Source organism: Microtus pennsylvanicus, chromosome 12 (assembly GCF_037038515.1).
Source record: "Microtus pennsylvanicus isolate mMicPen1 chromosome 12, mMicPen1.hap1, whole genome shotgun sequence".
NCBI classification, from domain to species: Eukaryota; Metazoa; Chordata; class Mammalia; order Rodentia; family Cricetidae; genus Microtus; species Microtus pennsylvanicus.
In genome coordinates this window covers 74,628,871-74,647,659 of record NC_134590.1, presented here as the reverse complement: position 1 = coordinate 74,647,659, position 18,789 = coordinate 74,628,871, and positions in this window count along the sequence as shown.

Genomic DNA, 18,789 nt, shown 5'->3' with positions numbered 1-18,789 from the left:
AATATGTGCCTCTATGTCTATTATGACAGTTCATTTTTTTTAATCTTATTTTATATGTATGAATATATTACACACCTTGTCCATGCAGTATCAACAGGGACCAGAAGAAGGAACTAAATCCTTGTGGAACTGGAGTTACAAATGGTTGTTAACCCCCTTGTGGATGCTGGGAATTGGATCTGGGTTCTTTGAAGTCTGCCCATGCTCTTACTCACTTTGTCATGTCTCCATGCTCACGACAGTTCTTTTAAATATTGAAATAACCACTCTTGCTTAGTATTATTCTATATGTCCATCAATTTTGAGACAGTATTTATTATGAAAATTTGCCTGTATTATTTGTCATTTTATTTCCCTAATGCCTTTAAAAGTCTATGTTGTCAGTATAATTAACTATTGATATAATATCCTCTTTTCACTTACCTTCTACCAACAAGCACCCTCTTGTTTTCATGCACTTTAAATGTTCTCCTAAATATTAAAAATAATGGAAGCACAGGTGTGACAGACATGTCTGTATTGTTGCCTGTATGAACACACGTAGGCACTGTGGACAGTGGTGAGACAGTAGAATGGGTGGATTATATATGAAGCGTCTATTCAATCATTTTCTCTACTTTGTTCTCTTTCTATTAACGATAGTAAATTTACATGTAGGTTGCACCAATTTTCTGTTGCTCCTGTTAAAAGTTGTCACAAATTCTTGTTTTGCAGCATTCATCGTTTTCCTGATTTCTCCAGATTTTTTTTCTTGCTTAGTCCAGATTCCATGTCTCTGGGCTTGCTTCCTTCCTCTCGTCTGTCACACTGACTTCTGGCTCCACTATTGTGATTTTTCAGATCAGCAAAGATAGTCCAGAGCAATTTCCTTCTCTCAGATATTTATCTCCATCTCACCAGAAAAGTATCATTCATCTATGTGGTTGTATGTGAACAGATTTAGGGAATCATTGTCTTGATTTAGAGGAGAGTTATTTTTCTTACTGTGGGACTTGCAGTGACCAAACAAATTGATATTTGTTCTTATATTAGTACACCCAGACTGTTTAAATCTTTCTAAAGTAGATTCCATTCAAAGTTCAAAACATCCCAGGCTTTTTCAGACCCAGGCCAGCTGGCCTTGGTGAGTTCCCGATAGAACATCCCCATTGTCTCATTGTGTGGGTGCACCCCTTGCGGTCCTGAGTTCCTTGCTCGTGCTCTCTCTCCTTCTGCTCCTGATTTGGACCTTGAGATTTCTGTCTGGTGCTCCAGTGTGGGTCTCTGTCTCTGTCTCCTTTCCTCGCCTGATGAAGGTTAATATTCAGGAGGATGCCTATATGTTTTTCTTTGGGTTCACCTTCTTATTTAGCTTCTCTAGGATCGCGAATTATAGGCTCAATGTCCGGACTCGCTGAACATAGCAGACAATGAGGACTACTGAGAACTCAAGAACAATGGCAATGGGTTTTTGATCCTACTGCAAGTACTGGCTTTGTGGGAGCCTAGGCAATTTGGATGCTCACCTTACTAGACCTGGATGGAGGTGGGTGGTCCTTGGACTTCCCACAGGTCAGGGAACCCTGATTGCTCTTCGGGCTGATGAGGGAGGGGAACTTGATTAGGGGAGGGGGAGGGATATGGGAGGCGGTGGCAAGGAAGAGGCAGAAATCTTTAATAAATAAATAAATAAATAAATAAATAAATAAATAAATAAATAAAGTTCAAAACATCATCTAGTCTACCATGCTGACGTATACCAAGTAATATCATTTAGAGTGTGTAAGTCAAGTGAACATAAGTATCAGGCTATAGTGCATTCAAAGACACAAAGGTTTTCTGTCAATTCTGCAAAATATTAAAAGACAAGCAAATGAGCTCCCCAAATACTTCAAGGAATAAACATAGGATGCAATTATATATTGTTTAATTCAAAATGGAAAGAGTTTTTAAGGAGTTATACTCCCAAGAGATTTTGAGACCTCGTTATGAGCCATCATTACGATGAGGGTCTCAGTGTGTGATGCTCACAACTCCACCCTATACAATCATATAGTCCACTTAGTCTTCATGCCTTCCCATGTTTTTCTTTCTTTTACTTCAGAGTCTCCTTTCTCTTTTTCTTCATTCATCTTTCTTTATTTTTTCCTGTCAAACTCAAGGGAAACTGAGCTGGATTTTGCAGCTCAGTAGTCTCTTTTACTCATTTCCTTCTTCTTCTTCTTTTTTTTTTCATCTTGCCCTGAAATCTGATGAATCTGACAGTGTAAAATTTTCAATCTTATGAAATGTGCTTGCCATAAAGTCTATTTTTTTTGTATTGGCATTGTTACACCTGTTTTCTCTGGTTGCTCTTTTCATGGCTTACAGTCCCAATCCTTTAAGTTTTAGTGAAGTTTGAGCTTCCCTGAAAGTGGCTATCTTACAGAGCTTTGCAGGTGAGCCATGTATCCCCACTCCTCTCTAAGCTATGCAGTCAGTGTCTACAGTTTGGACAGTTCAGCCTGTCAATGTGATGCTGTTACCTGGGCAGATCTTGTTTCTGCCATTTTATCAGTTACTTCCTGCTTCTCTGGTAAGATTATTATTTCTTGCATATATCACCTCTATGTTCTTTTTAGTTATTGTTTTTCATGTTATATGCTGAGTCCAATCTCATTTCTTTCACGTATGTTCTATAACTACTTTCTCTGCCACCTCCATTATATTAACTAACTTGAGAAAATTTCAATTGATAGTCACTTCAACTCAATTGCTTAAAAATACTTTCCTCTGTATAGTTAAATTTTCCCTTTTGTTATTAACATAAAGAAATGCTTCACACTTTGTACCATATATTAAATCAATATAATACCCAAATGCACTCTAAATATTTGTATTTATATCCAGAGGTAAATGTAGATCCCATCCCTCTTCTGAAAAAGCTTCTTTATGCTGAAGGAGAAGAATATTACATAATGCCACAACTAGTGAAAATGTAGTATGGGGTGCTTAGTCCCAACTGATGTGTTTACAATGTAACTCCTGCAGCCAAGCCTTAGGCAACATACATGAAAGATGATGTCACAAGGTTGTGAGAGGAGGAAAAGAAAATGTGCTGTAATAATGTGCCTTTTAGGTTTAACAGGGTAGCTACATCCATGAAATCTTAACTACGTGGCCATCTAAATAAGACTTACACAATTGCAAGACAAGTTTTCATCCCAGTGTAGAGGGAAGAATCTCGTTGGACTCCATCCATAGATAAAGAGCTACAGGCAACTAACAATTTCTCAGAGGGTAAGAGAATGAGAATTAATACAAAATGGTCAGTCTAAGCAACATTAAATAGATTCTATAGGTGGTATTTACATGTCTTTTTCAAATGTATATGTAATAATAAAAGGTGAAGAGAGGTGTGTGAATTTGGGAGGGGGTTCATAGATGAAAGGAGGAAGAAGAGAAAGGGGAAACAATGTAATTAAAATTTAATTACATTTTGACGAAGATAAGAAAAATAAATATCGTGGTGAACCTCATTAATATATGCAATATGTTAATTAAAAACAAAAGATATAAACTGTCATTTATAATTACATCAGAGACTTGTCTCCTTTCTTCAACACAATACCAGACAAAAGCACTTAAAGAAGGAAAGTATTATCTATCTGTAGGAAATATAGACAGTCATGGCAGGGAAGGCCAGTAAGAGGCCAGAGACAGCTGATTGCATACCGTCCCCAATCATTTTATGCAACATCTGAAAGCAGAGAGTGACGGATAATGGTGCTGAGTTCACATTCTCATTTTAATTTAGTTGAGGAACCCAGCCCACGTGATGTGATCACCCACATAGTGGGCAGATTATCTTACCTCAGGTAACCTATTCTAGATAATCTGCCAGAGACATCCAGAGATTTGTTTCAACAGCAACTCCACAACCTATCAGATTAACAATCAAATTTAATCACTGCAGTTTCATTTTCAAAGAATTTAAGAGCAAGCTATTTCAAAGCTGCCAAGGCACTAAAAAATGAATTTTTCAAATTTTTATACAACCCGAATTACTTTTATTATCTTTGAACTCTTTTAAAATAGAATGAGGGTTATTGCAAGAACACATTCATCAGAATCATGAAAAAATAATGACACAATTGTGTTAATGCAACTGTGAATTAAGACAAAGTCAGATATAGTTCTGAACTCTTTGATTACGATGGTGGGATCAAACATGTTTTGGGTTTAAAAATCTCCCATTCTGTCTCTGGACCTACAGTGCCTCAAAGTGCAAAGACACACTAGATTTCCTCACTGCTCAGCATCATAATGACTTAGAGACAAAGTGGAAAATAAAACACGGAAAGAGAAAGAAATTTGAATTCATCCCATGGATCTGGACCTTGGCTTGGACCTCATTGGATACCTCAGGGTCAGTGTGGCTCAGATCCTGTATTAGGAGAGAGCAGTAGAAAAAGCTATTGAGATGCTCAATTAAGTAAGATGTGATTAGAAGCATTTCTTGGAACTGAGGAACTGAGCTTTGGCCCAAATATTTGAGTCACATGGTTGCATAGCATTCATTATAAAATTTATGAGGATTTCTGTTTTTAAGATTCTCATGGTTTTCCTGATTGTTATACCCAGGGCATTGAAAAGGCCTCATCATTAAATTTTGTTTATATTCCTGCTATGAGGGGAGACCTTGGCAGTGTAGGGAGAAACAACTCCCCTCTGCCAGTTCTGAGCCATGTGCCACTAGTATGGGGAAAAACCTTAAAAAATTCATTGGGTTTAAAATAAAAAAGACAGTATATGGAAAGATGATTGATAGATCATATTAGTAAGGGTGTCAGCAACTTGCCATACTTGATGGTGTCTGAACAGACCTCTCCACATATTATTCTATAATCACTTCAGCAGGCTTTCTAGGCAGGAGGTATTTTCTCAACTAGTCTCTGCTGCTTCTATGCTTTCGTGGAGCTCAAGAGTCTGAGAAGCTTTGTCTTCCTCATCTTCCTGTCTTTTGAGATGCTGTTTACCTTCCAGATTTAACAACCACATTGCAAATCAAAATAAGCAGGAGTTATTCTGGTTTTGTAAGTGGAAAAAAATGAAACAATACCAAAATCCCACACACATTTTATACATAATCAGAATACCCATTTGTAACACATCTGGTTTTTGAAAATGTTTCTTTTAGTGAAAGTATCATATTTTGTTGCTGAATGGTCATAGGCATGGAGTTAATAACAATGTCTTTTCAGAGGGTGCTTGGGTGAACTAGTACAACATTCCATTTGATGAAAAACACTAGAACTTATGGCTTCATTTCTAGAATTAATGAGCCGAATAAATGTTCTACCGTAGACTAGTAACTAATGATAGCATAAGTCCTAATGTGTTGTGTTTTACTACTGATTTATATTTGAAAATATCTCCAGCATTCGTATAGACTGTAAAACACACCAAAAGAGGACATGCTGACCTTGAAGCATGACTTGGCAGTGAAATGCACACAACACAAATTAAATAACAGATCAAAATACATTTATCCCTAATTTAGGGATAGTTCACTATAAATAGTGATTCCAAAGTTAAACAAAAAGTTCTAGAACCAAGTGCCAAAGCAGCTGAGCTACTGAGCTTCAATATATAGCCCAGACCAGCAAAGCATGTTGGCCATTTGATGTTCTTTCAGAAAACAGAGGAGCCCCCAATTACAGGTACTGATAATCAGCATAAGGTTTTTTACTTTCTTAGATAATAGTTTAGAGTGCAGAGATCAACTCTATACCTAACTACCCTGAAGTAGAAGTTAAGCAAGTTCTATCATCAAAATCTCTCCATATTTTGGCCACCAATGAGAGTTCTCACATTCTGAAGAAAAAAAAGTCGACACTTCAAGCAAAAGAATAAAATACTTTGTCAGCATTTGTAGAAGTTGAGGAATTATTAAATATAAATTATAAAATTATTCCATATGCAGGTCCTATCTGCATTTCCTGAGGAGAATCAGCTAAGTAAATTTATAATTATAAAACTAAGGGGACACATTTCAATGATTAAAAATAAGCAAAGAATGGAGTAGTTCAGGGCCTGATGCAAAAGAGCTCTCCACAAATCAGCTGGGGCCCAGAGGGAGAGCAAACAGAGCTGCCAAAGCTGTGAAAACTCTTGCCCAACACTCTCCACTCACTGGAGGGAAACTCATGCTCCTGATACACACCCAGACTACAGTATGTCTTCTACTTACCAGGTTCAGATACGAGTAAAGGAGGTAAATTTTTGAAACATTTACTTCTGCTCAGTAGTTTGAATAAGTAGCAATGTCATAGAGGAATAAGAAATCCACTAATATGTTTTAAATTATCAGCCCAATTAAAATCTAGAAAGCTGGCAGAACTATCTATATAAAGATGAGTTAGACATCATACACACACAAACACACAATATTTAAGTTACAGAATGATTTTTTTAAAATTTTAAGTCATATTGTACTATTTTAGATTTCCCTATCATTTTAATGTGCTTATCACAGTAGAATAACAAAATAAGTGTAAAAAACTCTTTACCTGCAGTGCACATTCATAATTCAGCATTATCTCCAAATTTCCTGTGTGCAAATGAGAAGAAGGCCAAGAACTGTAGATCAGAATGTCAGTTGGGCTCATGATGAGATCCTCTGTAATACTTCATCTCTGTTACTTTGTAAAATGAATCTATACCAATGAGCAGAAGTGACCCTCCAGTTTTAAAAATGCATGAATATCAACAGGCAGTGGTGGCACATGCCTTTAATTCTAGAACCCAAGAGGCAGAGGTAGGCAGATCTCTGTGGATTCAAGGTCAGCCTGGTCTCCAAGAGCTAGTTCCAGGACAGTCTCTAAAGCTAAAAAAAAAAAAAAAAAAAAAAAGAAAAGGAAAGGAAAAAAAATCTCGAGTCCCCCCCCCAAAAAAAAATGTGTGAAAATCAATCAAGACAAAAGTATGTTGAAGCAGTGTGTTCAGACTCTACAGTGAGGAAAAATAAGGCAATACAATTCTGAAGTCGTAATTTAAAAACCAAACTTGGAGAATTGAACATGTCTTGATCCTTTCTTGAATATATCTGCAATTTCTACTAAATGATAGCTTGCACAATAGTGTTTATTAGGCCTTAATAGTTTAATAGTTTCTTTTCTTTTCCTTACTATATGTTTGTAGTTTTTAAGATCAAAAGATAATATAGGGCACCGAGAAAATGTAAAGCCAAAGTGGTAAAAACCTGGTTCTCTGGATGGAATCTAGAAGTTCAGATTGATGCATGTTCTAAAGACTTACATATAAAATAAGTAAAGAAACTAAAGTCACAGACTTAAATGACTGACTGTTCCCATGTGACTAGGTAACAAACACTTTCATGTCACAAGGAATATCTGATAACAAAGTTCAGCAAGGACATAAAGTGATTTAAAAAAGAAAGGAAAGTGAATAAGAATGTGGTGCATTATGTCCAAGCTATGTGAGGGTGTTATATTTAAATGTGATCAGAACAATGCATGCAGCTATGTGAGGGTGTTATATTTAAATATGATCAGAACAATGCATGCAGCATTTAAAACTCTACACCTTACAGTATAGAAATGTGTAAATTTCAGAAAGCGTTCTTCTTTTCTTTTTTTAAATAGCTCACTGGCAGACCAAAGTCATATATAGAAGATATTTTACTGCAGCCAAATTTATGATGGTTTGTAAAACAACCGTAGTGGGAAGAGACAGACTGAGGTAGAAAAGATGAAAATATGAGAAAATAACAAGTGGTTGGATTTTTTTAGGATTATTTAAATTTAATCAATTTACTTTTTAAAATGATCTTTTCTCATTTTTCATATTTATCCCAGTTCCCATTTCCTCCCCTCTTCCCGCTCCTTCCCTGCTCAGAAGTCTTAACATGGGGTGTCAACAAATTCAGACACATTACTTTGAGGTGGTACAAATGCCCTTCCCCCTATATTTAGGCTGAACAAAGTATCCCTCCAAAGAGAATGGACTTCAAAAAGCCAGTCCAAGCACTAGGATAAGTCCTGGTCCCACTACCCATGGCCCCACAATTGCCCATGGGACTGGATTTTGAAGGAACATCATGACTTATGAAGTATGAAAGAATGAAGATTTGGAAGTTGACTTGCATTCTAGTGTCCCTATCCTAAATTTTGGGGGAATAAAAGTGCATGATAATAATGCAAACAGCGGGTGCTGGGAGAAGCAAGGGGTGACTGTGTCTTCTACAGCACTGTGTGTCTTTATCATTCATGATTTAAAAATACTATTACAGACCTAAGCCAAATGATTGCATGTGCTTTGGAGCCATATTCATTCCTCTGCTTCTGAACCATGCATGAATATCAGTGTAGTCAACAGAATAGAAATTAATATGTGACTGTCCCCATTATAGATGGCACTTGCTATCCTTCACATGGACACCCTTTGATCATCATATGTTTGGTTCTTATGTTTTTCAAGCATTGGGCAATAAAGAAGAGTTAAAATTATTCTGTCTCTTCAAAGTATGTTCTCTAAACTAGAAAAGCACAAACTACCACGACTAAACTTATGCTAAAGAACACTGTTAAGATGTCATTGTCTGCAAAGAATTAAGGTAGTATAAAGGTTTTCTGTTCCTTTGTAGGTTTCTTATAATGTGTAACTTTGATGTCAGTGCTCAGTGATACACTTTCTGCAGCTTGTGAAATGAAAATGTGGCTATTGTTGTAATGAAGCTAAAGAGGTTGCTAATGTTTTGAGAATTTCTTTTTGGTTTTCCATACCCAAACAGTGGTAGTCAGATGTCATGCCGGAGAATGTTAGGTGATTGTCACGAGAAAACATCCTATCACTGACAGAATAATTACAAAGGAAAATGAATTGGACAATTCACCTTCACTTGAATGAAAGGACTAAGTCATTGTAACTGCTATTATGCAGCTATGGGTAGAGAGCTGATGTAGCTGATCAAATCATACGCTGAGATATACTTTCAATTATGTTCCACTTAAATATCATGTATTGTAATTCAGTTACAATCCCATGGTTAGGTAAATGAGCTTGGTACTCCCAACAGGTACAGAGACCATAGGCCTTCTGAGAATAAAAGAAAGAACTACTTTTGAATGCCTGTCCACACTTTCTTAGTGGGAGGTATGGTCTCAAATGTAAGAGTCAAAGTGATTTTTTTTTCTTTCATTACTTTACCTCCTTCTATACATCTCAGATCTGTAGCACTAGAGAAAAAAGACAATGTCTTGTTTCCAAGAAGCAGTTCAAAGCCAGCAGATGCAATGAACAACTTTGTGAGTATGATGGGACAACATGCAATTGGGACAATATCACAAAATTTATTTTCATTTGCATTTAAAATTAAATCACATAAAAACTGGTTTCATTGCTTATTTCTGGATTTTAAAGTCTCTGTATGATATTTCACAAATATCCATAATTTGAAAACTAGGACCCTATGCGTGAATTTTGCATTCAATTTTAAAGATTATTATTCCATGTAAAGTGTAGATTTGTGAATAAAAGCATGGTTGAACAAAGTCTGAGTCTCAGCCTCTATAATATAAAGTCATAACTATCCACAAAACTCATCTAATCTTCCTGGAAAATAAATTTTAAAAATACATGATAAAAAACCTTCTGCAAGTCTTCATTATGCAAACCCAAGTCCTCAGGCTCCTTGAACATTGCTTACTTCTCTTCTATAAATCATTTCATGTAGCAGCTGTTCGCAGTGTTCAGCAGCCCACAGCAGACCGCAAAGTTGCTATAAGCAGTCATCAGTTACAGTTATTATCCAAGGTTCCATAAGCATGTAAGAAAGAACACTTAGTCAATGCCTTCATTTCCTTTGTCTTAAAGATGCGGGCAATTGTCAGGAGGACTTGCTTGAGTCCTATCTTATTGTACACAGTTAAGGAACGGTGCTATAGATAATGGTCCTTGTATCTGTCATTTACAATTGGCAATGTGTGAAACACTTTACAGATATCTCATCTAGCAAAACGCTCTTTAAGGAGAGCCACTACTTTGCCTCATTAGATGATATAAAATTGAGGCATACATAAAGTAGGTAATCAATATTCATTCAATTTATGCATGACTATACTTGGTAAGTGTAGGCTGCTGGACAGAGGTATAGTGGCAAACAAATGACAAATATTTCTATAAAATACAAAGGTATACTCTTATTTTGGAAATTTGTCAGTTTCCCTAATATAAATGTTCCCAATCTGGGATTTTTTTTTAATTGAGAGAAGGAAAAAAAAAGTATCTGCCTCCTCAAATACCATTTTTGACAATTTAATTAAGGAATACTGCATGAAAGTAGCCCTCACAAAACAGCAAGGCAAGCCAGGCCCATCATACTGTTGGGCCTTATTTCAACATTCAGTATTTTCCAGTCTTAGCTTACTTTATGGACCAAATCAAAGCAGTGGGAAGTCAGAAACAAATGAGCACAAGGAAAAAGGAATATTACTTAGGCCCTGTCCCTTCTCTTTTCACTGATAATTCCTACCTAGAATATCTTAAATGTCTGTTTATTTTTTTAATGTGCATGGGAGTGTACATGTGCATGTACGTATGCCTAAGATTCTCTGGAACCTGAGTAATAGGTTATTATGAGCTGCCCAATGTGAGTGAGTGCTGGAACCAGACTCTGTTCTTCTCAAAGAGTAGCAAGTAGCCTCAACCACTTGCCAATCCACTCAGAAAAAAATGTTTTCCTCAAACTTTTTTAAACTGAAGAAATTAACTTTTATAGTAGAGCTATGAGTAAGAATTATTAAGAATGAATGGGGAACTTGGGGAAACAGGAGGATTGGGATAAAGGAAGGTTGGACAGGGGAGCACGGAACCACAATTCTTAGTTAAGGGAGCCACTTTAGGGTTGGCAAGAGACTTGACCCTAGAGTGGCTCCCAGGAGCCCATGGTGATGTCCCCAGTTAGTCCCTTGGGCAGCTGAGGATAGGCAACCTGAAATGACCCTATCCTATAGCAATACTGACGAATATCTTGCATGCCACCATAGAACCCTCATCTGGTGATGGATGGAGATAGAGACAGAGACCCACACTGGAGCACTGGACTGAGCTCCCAGGGTCCCAATGAGGAACAGAAGGAGGGAGAAGATGAGCAAGGAAGTCGGGACGATGAGGGGCGTACCCACCCACTGAGACAAGGGGGCTGATCTAGTGGGAGCTCACCAAGGCCAGCTGGACTGTGATTGAAAAAGCATGGAATAATACCGGACTCTCTGAACATGGCAAACAATGAGGGCTGATGAGAAACCAAGGACAATGGCACAGGTTTTTGACCCTACTTCATGTTCTGGCTTTGTGGGAGCCTAGCCAGTTTGGTTGTTCACCTTCCTAGACATGGACGGAGGGGGGCGGACCTTGGACTTTCCACAGGGCAGGGAACCCTGACTGCTCTATGGACTGGAGAGGTAGGGGGAGAGGAGTTTGGGGGAGGGGAGAAGGGTGGGAGGAGGAGGAGGGAAATGGGAGGCTGGGAAGAGGCGAAAACTTTTTTTTCCTTTTCTCAATAAAAAAAAAAAAGAATGAATGTACCATAGTATCCAGTTATTAAAGATAGTTACATATAGTGTATAGAAAAACAAATTATACCCAAGAGATGCCCAATCATACTACAAAAGCATTTGTTTAACTATGTTCATAATAGCATTGTTTATAATAGTTTGAACCTGGAAACAACCTAGATGTCCTTCAATGAAAGAATGGATTAAGAAAGTTTGGCACATCTACACATTAGAGTACTACTCAGTGCTAAAAAACAATGACATCTTGAGTTTTGCATGCAAATGGATAGAATAGAAAACACTATCCTGAGTGAGATAACCCAGACCCAAAAATATGTATATGGTATGTACTCACTTATTAGTTGATTCTCGCCATAAACAAAGGACATTGAGCCTATAGTTCGTGATCCTAGAGAAGCTAAGTAATAAGGTGAACTCAAAGAAAAACGTATATGGATCTTTCTGGAAATTGAAAGCAGACAAGATCGCCAGGCAAAAGTTGGGAGCATGGGGGTGGGAGTAGGGTAGGGGGAAGAGGTGTAGGGAGAGAAAAGGGAGAAGGGAAGGGCTGGAGAGAGCTTGGGGGAGTGGGATGGTTGAGATGGAGGAAGGACAGATATGGGAGCAGGGAAGAAGATACCTTAATTAAAGGAGGCATTCTGGGGTTGACCAGAGGCTTGACTCTACAGGGGTTCCCAGGTGTCCACGGGGATGTCCCCAGCGATGACCCTGTACAGTGGAGGAGAGAGGGTGCCTGAACTGGCCTTGTCCTGTAGTCAGACTTATGAATATCTTGCATATCACCATAGAACCTTCGTCCCGTGAATGATGGAGGTAGAGACAGAGATCCACATCGGAGCACTGGACTGAGCTCCCAAGTTCCAGTTGAAGAGCAGAAGGAGGGAGAATATGAGCAAGGAAGTCAGGATCACAAGGTCCACCCACTGAGACAGTGTGCCTGAGCTAATGGGATCACACCAAATCCAGCTGGACTGGGACTGAAAGAGCATGGGATCAACTTGGACTCTCTGAATGTGGCTCACAATGGAGGCAGACTGAGAAGCCAATGATAATGGCACTGGGAATTATCTCTGCTGCATGTACTGGCTGTTTGGGATCCTATTCTATTTGTATGCATACCTACCTAGTCTAGATGTAGGGAGGAGGACCTTGGTCTTCCCACGGGGCAGGGTACCTTCCCTTCTCTTAGGACTGGATGAAGAAGGGGGAAGGGTGAGTGGGAGAGAGGGAGGAAAGTGGAAGGAGGAGAGGAAGTAGAAAATTTGAATGCTATTATTTATAAAGTAATAAAAACAATTATTAAAAAGAAAAATAAATTAATGAAAAAATTGAACAAACAATAATTTAGATAAAATTTCTATAAAGACATCGTATTATATATCTTACATATATATTATTGTCAAAGATTCTTAATGTTAATTAATTATTACTAATTAATAATTAATGAATGAATATTTATCAAGCAAATCAGTCAGTGTTTAACTGATACCTACTGGCTGTCACTGATGCTTTGATTATATCATGGCATTTTCTCAGTAAAAAAGTGCATAGTATTATGATGAAGATTCTGGAGATACGGTTCAGAGATTTTTTTTTTTTAGGTATGTAATCACTCTTTTATTCTCTGTTGCATCATTCCTGTGATACTCATTGCTTTCAGTGGTATTCATATTTCTGTATCTCTTCTTCCTATTATACATTCCCAGCCTTATATAACTCAATGAAACTCTCCTTAAGGCCTATATAAGACAACACCTATTCTCTTTTTAAGTGAATATGGATTATAGAATCATTTTATTTACCTCTTAATGAAATAAGTTAAAAAGTATGTGAAGTTTTTATAGTGATCGGAATTAAAAGACTGGTTCTAATATGTGCTTAATTTTACTTACTTTTTTGTAGATTTCCTTACTCTCACATAGTTTTAAAGCAAACATTATTTAATCTTTCCTGTTACACCTTTCTATTTATACAAAATCATGCACTGCAAATTATGTTCTTGTGATCCAATGAAGTCTTAATCTTCATAGCTGAGTGTAAGTACTTCAATAAAGACTGCCCCCATTACTTTTAGTTGATTTATTTCTATATCAAAACCTATAACACACAAATTGTTGCTATTCTTACCATAAATTAATTTTATGAGTGTGTCAATTACTTGAATATTTTTAAAAAGCATGTGATTTATGTATTATTGTACATGTGTATATATGATTCTGTGTGTCCATTTGTGAGGGTATACATGTGCTACAATCCCCACTTTGTGGCAATGTCTTTCTTGTTCACTGTTGTACCTACCAGCATCACTGGTCTACCAACTTTCAGGGATTTGTTTGTCTCTACTTCCTGTCTTACCATAATAGTGACGAGAATAAATACATACACCACAGCATTCGGCTTTCCCAGAGTTTTGGGGAATCAAAACTGTAACTAGCTGAGACCCTGGAGGTCTTTGTGAAGAAGATGATCTCTGACCTGTTTTTCTCTTGACTGCTCTGAAGATGTCTCTTGCAAAAGCAAGTGCTAACGACAGAACCCCAATTATTGCTGATAGCCAATAATAAGTGGAATAGTCTGAGGACACAAAAAATCTACAGATATCTGAGGTCAGTGTTTGCTTCGTAAATGAACATGGGCCTCAGGTTCTCATTTCTAGGTCACAGATTTACTGCTGTCTGGTCAGGAGTACCCTCCAGTAGCACAGGGCTTGGATTGGAATCCACTGAGGCAGCATAGGTAAACTTTTCTATCTGAGGGGGATTAGGGGGAAAGGCACTTACAAACTCTCTTGATGGTTTCCTTCTTTATTCCTTTTCTTCTTTATACTCTATCCTTTATCTCATGTTTTTTTTTTTTTTTACAGCTTTTATACCCCAGCAGAATCTTCCAAGCAGCACAAAATTCAAGAGTTGCATTTTATTTCTCAAGTGAATGATTACAGGTAAAAACATGTTTTTCCCTCCCTCACATGATTAAACATTTTATGCATTGCAGATGAAAAACAAATTATCCCAAGAACTCACATACATTCATACCCAAGCAACTTGTTATAGATTAACCATGTGACAAGCAGGGTGTTTTTGTTAGGCCCTTTACAGGCAGGCTGCATTTTTCAGCTACAAAGAAAGGGCCAATTACTTTATTACTTATCTTGAAAGGTAATCGTATAAGAAATCTTAAATCACAAACCTAAACTTTATTTTATGTATGAAAAAGAATCAGTCAAAAATCTGTATAAGCTCTCATTATTATTATCAAATTAGCCAGCACAGCTTTGGGAAGGGTCATTTGCCAATCCACAGGTAAAAATACCCAGTAGAACAGGGTGTTTCAAAGAGATAAATAAACACATTATATTGCAGGCAGCGGAGATCTCCCCACATCTACTCACATCTGCTAGATACGAGAGAAAGACAGTTGTAGCAAACACATAAAGGCATAGCAGAAGCAAAATATATTCCAGAGTCTGGTGTACCATGGCCTAGCCTAATGGAGATTGGTACAGCAGAGGATTCCCTTCTGGTGGGCTAATAACTGGAACTTCAATTGCAGCTCGCTGACCCTCTGGCATGGTCAGCGGTAGAGTCCTATGTATGATCTTCCAGGTCTGGTGGAAGACCAATGGTCTATTCTATCTTTCATCTTAAACTCAAAAAATTCAAGTTTTCTGTGCAATTTACAGTGAAGGGCTGAGGTGACCAGGAAGTCTGTGCTTTCTTACAAATCTGCATTACCACACCAGGCACCTCCACCTCCATTCACCCTTGGCAGGATGTGGTATCAATCTCAGATATTTTCCTCCATCCTGACTATGTACATTTTCACCTTATTCTTTGTATCACCTCTCATTGGGTCACCCAGCCATTAAAAATGCAATGTTTATTGATCAGTATTTTCCTGGCAGCAAGATGCCCCCTGTTTCATAGCATGAAGCCTGATAGTCTCCAGGTGCTATTCCATGGAGAAGCATGCATCGCTAGAGAGCCAGCCATTTGCCATTAGTTTCTGTAATAAGGCCAGAATGTGCCTTCAAGTTTGATATATGCTAATCAGCCATCTGGCCATCTGATTGCTCAGGTAACCCATTGCTTATATTGCCCTACCTGACTCGAAACTGGACTCGAAAATGTTCCAATTCTTGGACATTTCCACCATTCATTTTCACAATTTTGACATGAATGTTCCTGAAAAGTTTTCCTTCTTAGAATTGTAGGATGGCTCTGGGAAATATCTTTCTGGTTTTACTGACTGTTTTATGGGCCACCTTTCTCACCTGTAGACTCAAAAGATCGAAGAAACGGGCAGAGGTCAATCTCTTTGGCAGACATAGCTGTGCATTTTGAACTTCCCCTTTTCCTCATTCCTTTTCTCGAGAATTTATGTATGCTTTTAACATTTTATTCCCTTTGGAAATGTCTGGCCAAAGGTTCAGTGAACAGATATGCCCAGCAATCCGGCAGCTCATTCAGATGTGTCAGATCTCCAGTAGGGTTCAGAGTTGCATGTATCCAAGAGAATTATTACTCAGGAGAACTAGGGCCCCTAGTAATTAATTTATTGAATAATACCATCTTCTTACATATTTTTATATTTTAAATTTATTTTTATATTCACATTTTAAAATAATCCTACAAAGTACTTAGAACAATGTTTATTTTTAATATTGTAGAACATGGACACAAGGCTTAGAGATGTATCAACTTGAACAGCCTCATACTTTGTAAAGAATAAATTGTGATTTTAAATTTGATCTCTACAAATAAAATACATTTTCCCCAATGAACCATGTCATGCTGTTTTCAGACTACATCACACAGAAGGCAAAAATGAACAGGTATGCTAACTTTTCTTTTTCCAAAACTTAGCAAGTGCGAAAAGTGTGAGTGAGCCCAGAAAAAAAATATACAAACTACTATATCTGCTTTTTGTGTTAAGACCCTTTATATAAAACTAAGAAGAAATGTAAGCAAGAAGAAAGTATAAGGGCAGAGCTGAGTTTCAACCTGTGCTCAGCATCTATAAGGCCTTGGGCTGATCTCCATCATGATATAGCCCCTCATGATAAGGAAGAAGACGAGAAGGATGTAGAAGAAGAAATAAAGCACCTATTTTTAAACATTATTGTCCTTCCTCCTGGCAGATTAATTGCTTCCTCAGACCACTGAAAACTATCAGAAAATTTCCAACATTACCAGCTTGTAAAATTAATGAGAATCAATGTCCCGAGAATGTGCTTTTATTTTCCTCATTACTCCCCTCATATAATGAATATGATTCACTTAAACTCTGCATTACAGAAAAAGTACACAAGTTTTGAAGACCTAAAAACATTTGCGCCCTGTTATTCTGAAAAGTGAAGATTGCTGAACAGATTTAAGCAATTGGCCTCTTGCTCGTCTTTAGGGAGTCGTGTTGGCAAATAGTTATAAGGGACCTAATGTTGGATCCTCATATCACTGCCCATATTGTGACAAACTCCACATTTCTTTGCCTACTTTTTACTTCTAAATACCATTAAATGTTTTATTTTTTTATTTTTATACCAAAGCAGATTTAGAATACTTTCATGCCAATTGCAAAATCATATTTCAGGTTTTCTCAGTTTTTGTCATTATTTGTAGATTTTATGTACGTAGAATTGTAGACTTTAAGTTGAATTATATAGTATGTTAAGATATAAACTAATGAGTAAAATGATATATGAATGAGTCTGGTAACATCCTCTATTGCATACATGCAGCCCTGGAGAGCTTCTCTATGGCCCAGCAGAGGGTCCTATACCTCACCCACACAGGTAGCACTAAGTGGACTCTTAGAGATTAGAAAAGAATATGTAAAACTGGGAGGAGGAAGAAAACACAAAGAAAATCTTGTTACAGACAAACATTTAAACATGAATTATGACTTTTTCTTAAATATTTAATGTCATTTTCTTCTAGGGCTTACATTTATTTTTATTACCTTTTTCTGAAATTAAAATATAATTACATGATTTCCCCTTCTTATTTCCTTCCCTCCAATCCTGCGATGCCCTATTTTACTCCCTCTTTAATTCATGGCCCCTTTTTATTTTACTGTTACACACAAGCAGACAAACACATACATGTATGTATAACTATACACACAACTTTCTCTGTCTATTTAGTGTTATTCATATGGATTTGCTTTCAGGGCTGGCCACTTTGTATTGTGTAATCAATTAGGGGATCATCCCTAGGGAAGCCTAATTCTCTTGCTGTTTATATTCCTTGGCAGCCTAGAGATCTTCGTCTAGGTTTGGCACCCCATGGTATTTCTTCCTTCCATATTAGCATGTCTGTCAGCGTTGCCCATGTCCGGGTATTGTTTAAACAGCTGTACTGTTGAGACAATTATGAATGAAATTTTCATGTCCTTCTTAGGAGTCACAACTTCACAGTACATCAACCCAAACTAGATGATTTTTATTAATAAATTATTTTTAAATGTGCTGTTAGTGCAGAACATTCAGATGGATAACTTATTATTATCATCTTAACTGAAAATAATTGCATATAATGATGTTCCACTGCAACACAAAGGGAATTATTCTTAATTTACATATAAATTATAGTTAATAATATGAAACTTTTCAAAAAAACAGCATGAATAGATTTCACATACTGCATACCAGTGAACAAAAAATTGAGTTAACATAAAATTTTCAGTATTTGTATTGAGTGATGTATGTTCTGTTTTTAGAATATATGTCATGATTTGAATCTGCAATGTCTTCCACAGGCTCCTGTTGTGAGTGGCTGATTTTCAGTGTGTGGTGCTCTAGTGAAGGTTGAAGAACCTTTGTGGGGTAGCCTGGCTGGTCACTAGAATGTGTCTTTGAAGGTTAACTATCCATTGTTCTTGGTCAGTGCTGTTTCCTACCTATCACAATATAGACAAGGTGGCAAAATGAATTCTTGATGTCATAGAATGAGCCCCTTCGCTCACCTCTTTTAAGCTTTTGTTGTAATGTAATTTTGCTACAATGATGAGAAAAAAATCTGATGTTATATATCAGCATGAGAAGATTCTTAATATTCAAGAAATTATTTCAAAATGTCCCCCAGGATAAATTTCTTCTTTTTCTTTTGTATGATAATTTTGTTTTCATAGTCATTGAACAGAATGATACAAATCTCATGTGTCTTGATATCTACCACAGTTCTGAAAAAGGAAGACTCTGAAAAGATTCTCTATGTAAATGTCAGTATTC